The sequence below is a fragment of the Peromyscus maniculatus genome, chromosome X (assembly GCF_049852395.1).
Source record: "Peromyscus maniculatus bairdii isolate BWxNUB_F1_BW_parent chromosome X, HU_Pman_BW_mat_3.1, whole genome shotgun sequence".
Classification (NCBI taxonomy): Eukaryota; Metazoa; Chordata; class Mammalia; order Rodentia; family Cricetidae; genus Peromyscus; species Peromyscus maniculatus.
In genome coordinates, this window is record NC_134875.1 from 20722739 (window position 1) to 20733844 (window position 11106).

The following is an 11106-nucleotide window of genomic DNA, read 5'->3' on the forward strand; positions in this document are numbered from 1 at the left end:
GGCAGGCATATACCAGCAATAATGGGAGTTTAAAGAGGCTTCCTGAGCAGGACTTGTACTCTTACTGGGACAGGCCACCCACAGATGCTGTGGAAGTGACATTCAGTGGTCACAATCTTAGGGCCCAGGAATGGTTGTTATGGTCAGAGAAGTGATGATATGTGCTCACATCTACACAGGTGCTCAGAGTAGGACTTCTGTGTAGAGACTGTTTGCATTTAATATGAACCATTGTGACCTTAGTTTATCTGTGCCATAGATATCTCCAAGTTGAAGTCTGCCAGAGGAATTGTGACCACCCTGTGTACCGACTATGGCTGGATTAATGAATCTATCTTCTTCAATCCGGACATGTTGTGTGGCAAAGTCCCACTGAACATTGGGACAAGTTTCATTGCTCTTGTGGAAGAAAATGAAACAACCCATGTTCTGAAATCAATCAAGGTATGCCTGAATTTACCAAGAGTCTCTTAACCTAGTGCAATTTTGATTTCTGCCTTGGATTAAGACAATCGCTAATGTAGACACAGAGTGAGTTTAATGGGCTTGCCCTTATATTTGAGAGTCAGATGCAGATAGAATGTCTCTGAGTTCAAAGTTGGACTGGCTTACATAATATGTTCAGGTCATCCAGGAATACAATATAAGGCCTTGTTTTAAACAAACAACCCACCTGATAAATGATTTTCTGCTTTACTTATTTGCTCATTTAAGATTTATGTAACAAAGTCTTATTCTCTGTATCACATATCCTCAAATTTCCCAGGAAAATCAGAAATTATTCAAGGTACAGTATGTCTGTGGGCTCATGGAGAGTCAGAATGCAGATTGGTCAGAGTATGTGATGCTCATCAACCTCCATACTGACGGAAGAGGTCGTGAATACTCAGACAGGAGCTAAGTTCTTCACTCCTAGGTGCAAAGGATCCTGGAGAAAGGACCACCCCATCTGTCCTGATAACTGGTCATACACCGAGTGGCAGGTGGCAACAGCAATTAGTTAGGGTTTGAAAAGACATACAACAACTTTGACATCAGTGGCTCCAGTTTCCTTCAGGGCTCTCAGTACAATAACCAGCATGATGATTGCATCCACAGTATCACACAATGAGAAACACAGCTCACTAATTATTATGCATGTACCCATTGTGATTCCAGATGACCCTTTCTGCCACCTTTTCCTGTGTCTTTGTGTGATATTTTGATAGCATGCACAATATTCAGTTTTGATTTTAAAACTGGTAAGCAGTCACTTGTTCTGGACAGTGAAATTATCCAGTATGGCTTTCTGGGAGATGGGTTTCTGCTTTGTGCTCATGTGAGTATCATGTTTTTGAATAGAGAAAGTACATTATTTAATGAAGAAATTTTCCGAGGGAAACTACCTCCAGTAAGAATCATTATCCTCGATGAGCCAGAATAGTAGTATTCTTCCACACTTAGGTGAATGGAGCCCTGGCATGCCTTGTCTTTGCAATCTCTTTCAAAGGGGGTCATTTCTTCAACTTCATCTCCTGCTTCTGCACCCAGCTCCAGATAGGGAAAAACATGCTCTCCCTCCTTGTTCTCCAAAATTGTTCTGCTCGTTCTTGTCTCTGTCAACTTTATTCTGCTCCAGTCCCATCTCCCAGGTAACCCATTTCTCTTCCTTCGCATACTCTCCAAAACTCATTTCCTCAAATTACACCACCAATGTCCCTCAGTCTAATTTTTTTCCTATGGAAATCAACGAAATTCTTTTCTAATTTGAGTTACAGCCATGGCTACAGCTTGTTTAGAAGTATATTTTACACTATTGGATTTTGAGTTCCTGGAAACCAAGAGCCCTGTCTTTCTAAGGTCAGAAGGTGAGTTTGTGAGAGCATTAAACTTAGGTGTGAAATTCACAGTTGCAAGGCACTTGCAATCCATGGAGCAAGCACAGACACAATTGATGTCATCATCTCAGGTCCACGGTGTATCATTAATGGGAAATGTATGGTTTAGGTTTGAGAACAGTTGCTTAGAAGATTTCTGCCACAGGAGTGCTATTTTGGCATGACTAATAAAGACCATGTCTCTAACATGGAGTCCTATGTCCTGCAAACACCCTTACAACTCTGTTAGGTCAACTTTTTAAAATGCTATTATTTTCATGGGGAATCCTTGGTAACTGTACAGTCTCCGGCCTGTAATTTTTATTTTATCTTCAACCACCGTCTCCCTCTCTTATAGGTGAAAACCATGACTGACCCTGTTGATGGTACTGAGCCATCAGACCTTGACAGAGAACTTTGTATTAAGTGTGTCACCTCGGTCACACAGGACAGCATCTATATCGACAAGGAAAATTCTTTCCCTGTCCATCTCTTTTCTGGAGGTAAGATTTATAGTTTTAAAAGCAAAGAACAAGAGTGTGGGAAGTGTCCTTGAAATTGAAAGTGGGATATGATTAAAATGGGGAAAGTGGGTAATATTTTAAGTATCACATAGCGGTCCTGTCCCCCAGTGCCATCATCATGCATTCGTGTAGTTTTCACTACTCAATTGATTGGTTTGGCTGTTTTGATTTCTCATACAGGGTTCCTCTAAGTTATCTGAAACTCACTATGCATCTGAGAATTGTTCATGACCTTAGCAAACCCATCCCTGACTCTTCTGAGTGCTGAGGGCATAATCTTTCTGCCACTGCATCAGGATACATGCAAAATATCATCAATGATAGCATCACACAAGTATAAGAGATTTATCTTGAAAATACATCCACAATTACAGAGCAAAGGTGCAGATAGGCCTCTTTCTTTCTGTGTCCTCTTTCCAGAATACCATCAGATAAGGTCTCATATTTTGTCCCTAGCCTAGGTACCAAGGTTGAAGCATGTGATCCTAATGTGTACCTGGCTTACATCTCCAAACGAGATTACAAAATGACCACTTGATGAGAAAATCCAGTACTCCTATCTGGAACTTTCACCCTGAGACGCACAGTTTTTAGTTATCCATGTCTGTGAATAAATCATTGTAGAAGAACCAGTGTTTCAAGGACTTAAGCATCCCTTCCTGTAGGAAGATATTGAGATGTCTGTGTAAGTATTTGGAAAAGTTACTTTGCATTCAGGAAATGTTTGTCAGCATATCGCCTTGATGAAGGGTCTTAGGTATTGTGACATGACCTGAGTGCCATAATATTTACACTTCTAATGTTTTGGCTGTTTTAGAATTCATGCCTTACACAGGAGACTTGTTGCTGGTTGAGTATTCCATGAAGCCAGGCCCTTCAAACATGAACATCCACACTGTGAGCCCCTTAAGCTCCCAGAATATGGATGAGGTAATTTGCTTCCATGTTACCCTTGTCATGGGCAGGCCTATTCTTCCTTCCTGGTCACTTTTTGCCCAGGACTTTGTTTGGTATGTTTGCTAGTGTATTCCCTGCCAAAGTGGACAAACTCACTGATTGAAAAGGAAATAAGCAGAAAATAATGTAGAATATACACATTGTTAACTCCTAGCTTTTGTGCTTTACTTGACGTTAGGGTGTTCTTGAAAAACAGTTCAAAAGCGTCTTGGCTGTGAGGCCATTGTGGGGAAACTGTGAGTGCACTGGGTTTGAGGTGTTCATCCTGATTATAAGGATGTTTAAGACCTTGTCTAGTACAGCCTGAGAATAAGATGTAAACTCATGGAGGTAGAGTGTGAAATCACATTGTGTAGCATGAAGGGCACGTCTTCTCATCACCCAGGAGCTAGAGTGTGAGGCCACATTGTGTAGCATGAAGATCATGTCTTCTCATCACACAGGAGACAGCGTGTGGAGCCATGTTGGGTAGTCTGAAGGGCATGTCTTCTCATCACACAGGAGACAGAGTTGAGGCCACATTGTGTAGCATGAAGATCATGTCTTCTCATCACGCAGGAGATTGAATATGGAGCCATGTTGGGTAGCATGTAGAACATGTCTTCTCCACACAGGAGATAGAGTATGAAGCCATGTTGGGTAGCATGAAGATCATTTCTAATCAGCACAGGAGATAGAGGGTGAGGCCACTTTGTGTAGCATGAAGACCATGTCTTCTCATCACACAGGAGACAGAGTGTGAGGCTATATTGGGTAACTTGAAGGGAATGTCTTCTCATCACACAAGATAGACTATGGTGTCATATTGGGTAGCCTGAAGGACACATCCTTTAATAAGTCACTCAATGTTTGTCTTATTTCTCTGCTTTAATAGGAGTGATGTGGGATGGTGACTCATTGTGATAACACAGTACCCAGGCATTCCCTGTGTGTCAAGGATGAGAATCAGTGATGGGTTGAAGGACCTGCTGAGTAGAGCCAAGGGGTTGTTGAGGGCCATCTGTGGTGGGTTATGCTTCTCCATACTCATTGCCTTCATTTCTCATCGTAGGTTTGTGTTACCAGTACTGATGGAAAAACTGGTGTGGTGGAATCCTGTATCTTTTTTACTGAGGACTCCCTCCAGAAGCCTACAGATTATACTCCGGGATTGTATGACATCGTGAATGTGGTTGCTGTGGACAGCATTCAACCACAGTGTTCTTGGAGAGCAGTATCAATGATCCCAGTGGAAATGTATATTGACCAAGCCTTGTAATTCACAATTATTTCTAAGGCTCTGGGTTAATAAAACACAATGAGCATGTAATCCAAAGAAATGAACTATGACTCTTCTTTTAAACATCCTGGTGATTTCATTAGGAACATGAACTCATTTTAGGAAGGTACCTTGTTAATTCAAAACCATGCCCTATTGGAACATGAATTTATCAAAGAAATAACCCTGCCCTTAGGGTAAATGCATCTTCTATAAGCAGGAGTAGCTTCAGTGTTACCAGTCTCCTCGTGGGGCATTAAGCAGCATGGAGAAGCAAAGCATTTAACTCAAGGTTCCAGGAGTGAGCAGGCGAATGTGACCAGGTTGGATTTAACATTACAGCTCGCCTTCTTGCTTGAGTCTCTCTATGCCTTTCAATAGTCTTTTCTCTACAATATCTTTTACTTCCTATCAGCTACTCCATTTGGTAAACTTAGTGTTTATCTGTGGATCCTCTTCCTGTGATAGTGTACCAAACATGCCAGTGCAGAGAAATGAAAGACCAGACCCAGGTCTACTTCAAACAGAAAGACGAGAGTACACTTTTAGTATTCGGAGAGGTGGCGCCCCCCCACCCAAAGTCCTTCCTATACTGAGGAGGACCTTCTGTGAAGTTAACTGGCCCTCCTTCCACATTTCCTGCCCTTTAGAAGGAATCCTGGACCTTTCCAACATCTGCAGAGTGAAGGATGCCTGCACTGGGGAGCCAGGCCACCTGGACCAGTTTCCTTACATCAATACCTGGTGTAGTCTGGCGCTCTACCCACAAGACAGAGTTCAATTCCATGCCTCTTGGGTATCCACTGCTGTCCTGATCTCTAAGAGAGTTTCAACCCTAATAAAGCCACCTATCTTCCAGTTAGAGGATGAAGATTTGGAACTTCCACCATCTACCCCTCCTCCTGAGGGTGGCCATCTCGACACTAAGAATTCAGAACAAAGTGCCAATGTCAGCTTTGTATCCTGACTTCCCGTCTGACGGCTCATTCCACAGCTGCCATTGGCCCCTTTTCCACAGACCGCTGGAGGGTATCCTCCACCTCAGTATGCTTAAAGTCCAGGTCCCTGAACGCTTCCCAGTGACCAACAATCGAGTGCTCTGTGCCTTTGGTGTCAAACTCCATGGCCAGCCAACCTCCAGGCGGACCGGATTCTCAGACCAGACCTAGTTCATTATATTTATCAGCCATTCACCACTACAGATCTCCTGAACTAGTGACATCACATCCCACCATACTTAGAGCAGCCACAAGTTATGATCAGTGTTGTAGAATATTATTTTAAGGTGTGTTACTTTTGTTTATGTTGCATTTGTTTTAACTCTGAAGCTGTGTTACTGTGCCTATCTAAAACACCTGGTGGTCTGATAAAAAGCTGACCGGCCAATAACTAGGCAGGAGAAAGGATAGGCCGGCCTGGCGGACAGAGAGAATAAATAGAAGGAGAAAATCTGGGAGAAAAAGAAGAAAGAGCAAGAGCACAAGGAGAGGAGGTTTTTGGGGTCCAACTGCTCAGCCACCCAGCCACCCAGCCAGCCATGAGTAAGAGTGAAAATAAGATATACAGAAGAAAAGAAAAGACCAGAGGGAAAAGGTAGGTGGGGTAATTTAAGTTAACAAAAACTGGCTAGAAACAAGTCAAGCTATGGCAGGGCATTTAAAAGTAAGAAAAGCCTCTCTGTATTTATGTGGGAAATGGGTGGTGGGGCCCCAAAAGAGTAGAAAAATCAAACAACAGCAATCAACCTCATGTCTACCATTATGCACAGCTGCTAACTTACTTGGGACAACTGCCAACAGCTCCTGATTGCCCTTTTTACCTCCAGAGAAAAGAGTGTAAGGTCTACTAGGCAGCGCCTGCATGGCTGATCATTCAGGCATCACAAACACTAGTAACCTGAAGTGATTTGCTGACACCTTCCTTCCTGATAAGTGTCCCAAATGTAACCCCAACACACCAGAGGTCCTCCAGGCACTTCTAAGAATGATGAAAGTCAGGCTGGAAGAGTTCAGAATGGAGATTGTGGAGTCACAATCTTGGTCAAAATTTGAAGAGTCACTCAGTGCTCTGATGAGTCCCTGAACCAATTGTATGACCAGCTCTGTGACAGTTAAAGACAGTACACCCCTTTTGACCCAGAGGCCACTGTGCACTGGACAGTGGTCAATACAGCTTTTGCTCAACAGTTGATAACAGATGTTCACTGGAAGCCCCAAATTGTAGAGAGATTTTTCAGGGATACACCCTGAGCAATTTATAGACATCACCATCAAAGTGGGTGTTAACTGGGAAAAGGCTGCAAAAAAATGATGGTGCTCACATTGGGGACTAGAGAAAATTCAGCTTCCCTGAAATTCCTGCAACAGTTGGTTTGCATATGAAGGTTAAAATAACCGGTTTCTTTTCTGATAGCAGACATGAAAATTAGATGAACAAAAACGAAAATAAAATTCTTACATACATTATGAGGGAATATGTTATTTTATTTTACTTATTTTTATTGAAAATAGATTCTTCTTGGCAACGACTAAGATACCCAGGAGTCTCTCTTCCTTCAAGTTGCCTCAGTGAAGGAGTCAGTGATAGTGGTGTCTGGGCCTTGCTATAATTATGCTCATAGTCAGCCCTTACACCAAGTACTCAGTTTTGATCAACCAGGCCACACCCACCCTACAACTACCCAATGCCTGTGCAAGATAATGGGAACATGCCTGATGTACCGAGCCACTCCCAGGACCCTCAGTTCCCATGCCTGGAAAGGCTGAAGAACCTGCAAATAATCCTGCTGATGGATGAGGACCCTTCCTTTTTGCCCCCCAATAAAAATGTGAAAACCAACTCCCCCCAAAAGGAAAGAAAATAGATTCTTCTCTCATACAATAAATTCTGCCCACAGTTTCCCTTCCTCCTTTCCTCCCAGCTCCCCACCACCTCCCCTCTCCTCTAGATCCACTCCCACTCATTCTCTCATAAGAAAAGAGCAGATCTGCAGGAGACAACAAAACAAGATACAATAAGACCAGGCAGATGCTCTCACACCGAAGCTGGACAAGGCAACCCAGCAGAAGGAAACGAGTCATAGGAGATTATTTTAATTTTTTAAAATTTATTGCCAGGTGGTGGTGGTTACACCTTTAATCCCCACACTTGGGAAGCAGAGATGAGTGAATCTCCGAGTTTCAGGCCAGCCAGGTTTATAGAGTGAGTTCCAGGATGGCTGGGGCCACACAGAGAAATCCTGTCTTGAAAAATCAAAAACAGAAAATTACCTTTTGTGTGTAGAGGTTTTTTGCATGCATGTATTTATGTGTACCAAATGTGTGCCTGGTATGTCCCAAAGAGGCCAGAAGAGGGCACCAAATCCCTTTAGACCCTATAGTACAGGGGAAAAAATTTATGATTCACAGTAGTTTTCTTTAAAACACATAGGGGCGAATACTCAGCATACAGAACTACAAATCAGCTGATGATGTAGCACAGTGGTAGAGTGCAGTGTTAAAAAACATGAGTTCGATCTTCAGTGGTGAAAAACCAGCAATAAGCACTACAAATCTGAAGTTGATTTATGCAACTCATACAGTTAAGTCCGAACTGTAAAGTGAGCAAGAAACAAATTAGGTGTGTAGTGGGTAGCTATACCAGCTTTAATCTGGAAGTTCCAACTCCCATTGAGACTCTGGCAACTGTCATGCCTATGAGGCGGGGCCAAGGGAGACATCTGGAGACCTGAGACCTGGATGGGAAAGCACGCTCTCTGTTCCTGGAACCTGGACCGTGGAGGTTAACTAAGCAGAGCTCCAGAGAACACCGCTGGACTGTGATACACCTTCCCCAGACACCACCCCCCCCCACCCACGCACAATCTACCTATTCCTTCATTTGTAAGTCACCCACTAAATAAATCTTCCTTTTAACTACATGGAATGGCCTTGATAATTTCCATAATATCTGGTGCCCACATGGGTCAAATTCCAAAATCCTGGGCGGCTCCTGCCTTCAACCTCCTCCCCGGCTGGCGGGTACCTAAACCAGCCTGCAAAGTTCCATATAACCAGGGAAGGCCTACACGGTTCCATTCCCGAAAAAGGGAGCAGCTATTCTGGTCTCTGCTCCCTAGCTTAGCTCCGAGACCAGTGAAAAACCTTTGCTAGTGAGGTATCCGGCTCCTGGCTCTCGGCCATCCCGCCATCTGCCTCCAGCTGCCACCAGCCAAGGTCGCCAGCAGGCCCTGCTTTGGAGCTCTACCAGTTCCGCCTGCTGGCTGAAAAGCACTACTTCACCCCCCCACCGCCTCTCTCATTTGGCCCAGCCTGCACGCACATCCCATGGGGTTCCCTGACGGGGAATTGAACCCGGGCTGTGGTGGTGAGAGCCCCGAATCCTAATAATATCACAGATAGAACATATTAAGTATTAGATTCAGGTTCTTTAGGATAGGACACCTTTTAGAATGATCTTTTTTTTTTTTTTTTTTTTTTTTTTTTTTTTGGTTTTTCGAGACAGGGTTTCTCTGCGTAGCTTTGCGCCTTTCCTGGAGCTCACTTGGTAGCCCAGGCTGGCCTCGAACTCACAGAGATCCGCCTGGCTCTGCCTCCCGAGTGCTGGGATTAAAGGCATGCGCCACCACTGCCCGGCCAAGAATGATCTTTATAACATGCCATTTACCTATGCTCTATACTTCTCTGGATTTTACTATGTGTTTCATGCTTGATATTGTTTGCATTGGTTGTAGTTCCATCTTATCTAGGTCATTATCCCTCATTATTCCTGGACAATATTTGATAACCATTCCTTTGTATATAGTCTTGTACTAGTTTAGAACCTTCTTATTTAGACAAAAAGGGGGAGATGTAGTGGGTAGCTATTCCAGCTTGGATCTGGAAGTTCCAAACCACATTGAGACTCTGGCAACTGTCACGCCTACGATGCGGGGCCAAGGGAGGCGACTGAAGACCAGAGACCTGGATGGACAAGCACACTCTCTGTTTCTGGAACCTGGACGGTGGAGGTTGACTGAGCAGAGCTCCAGAGAACATCGCTGGACTGCGATACACCTTCCCCAGACCTCCCACAACCTATCTATTCCTTCATTTGTAAGTCACCCACTAAATAAATCTTCCTTTTAACTACCTGGAGTGGCCTTTATAATTTCCATAATATAGGAGTTTTGAGAAAAGAGGAATAAAGTCCTAACTAACATTTTGCATGCCTAATCTTAGGAGTGATTAGAGAAATGCAAGCAAACAATGGCAGTAACAACAACAAATCTCACAGAGAGGGGCTAGGGAGATGGCTCTTTTGGTCAAGTTCTCGCCTTGCAAGAATATGGACTTAAAGTGGGAGCCCTAGAATCCACTTTAAAAATCCAGGCTGGCAGGCCATTGCTGGGTAGGTGGAGACAGGCAGAGAGATCCCTGGAGCTTGCTGGCTAGCCAGGCTAGTGGAATTGGTGACCTGCAGGTTCAGTGAGACCCTGTCTCAAGATTTAAGATGGAGAATGATGAGGCTATGCATTATAACCGCCTACACACACACACACACACACACACACACACTGAGGTGCACATATGTGTACTCACAGGAACATGTGGGCACACATACTCATAATTCAAAATTATTTTTTTACTTAGTGGGAAAAGTGACATCTTTTCTCATTAGGATGCTGCAAAATCATCAGGTTGTCATTTTTTTCTGAATCAACTTATAAAATTAAAGTAGTCCCTGTAAAAACTATGTCAGTTATTTTCTTTTTCTGGATGCAAAGGGTACAAAAATGGCCATTAAAATTATTTCCTTTTTTGGTGATTATACTAGAATTACATAACTTCCCCCTTCCTTTTCCTCCCACTGTACCATCCCATAGAGCTCTCTTTGCTCTTTTCAAGTTTAGCCTTTTTCTTTTTTAACAGTGCACAGGTAGGAAAACAGTGAAAGCAAACAGCTTTTGGGAGAAATGCCCTCGCTCACATAAAGTGCATACAAGACTGGTCTGGAAAAATGGCTCAGCTGTTAAGAGCACTTATGGCTCTTGCAGAGGACTCTGTTTTGAAGCTCCCAAATGATGGCTCCCAAATATGCATAACTCCAGTTTCAGAGGATCAGTGCTGTCTTCTGACTTCTGTGAGCATCAGGCATGCATACATGTGGTTCATGGACATACATGATGGCAAATACTCATAAACATGTCAAAGAGAGATAGATAGAGATAGAGATCCAGAGAGAGAGACACAGAGACAGAGATACAGAAGGAGCGAGAGACAGAGACAGAGAGAGACACACAGAGAGACAGAGAGAGAGAGAGAGAGAGAGAGAGAGAGAGAGAGAGAGAGAGAGAGAGAGAGAGAGAACACTCTTGTAATCAGTCTCAGTAGGTAGAGACAGGAGGACCAGAAACGTGGTGTGCCTATGTACATGCAGGAAAAACACACACATTAAATATATACATACATAAATCAAAACAAATATTCATACAAGGGCCTCTACAGTTGAAATAAGGTAGCAGTGCCATGCT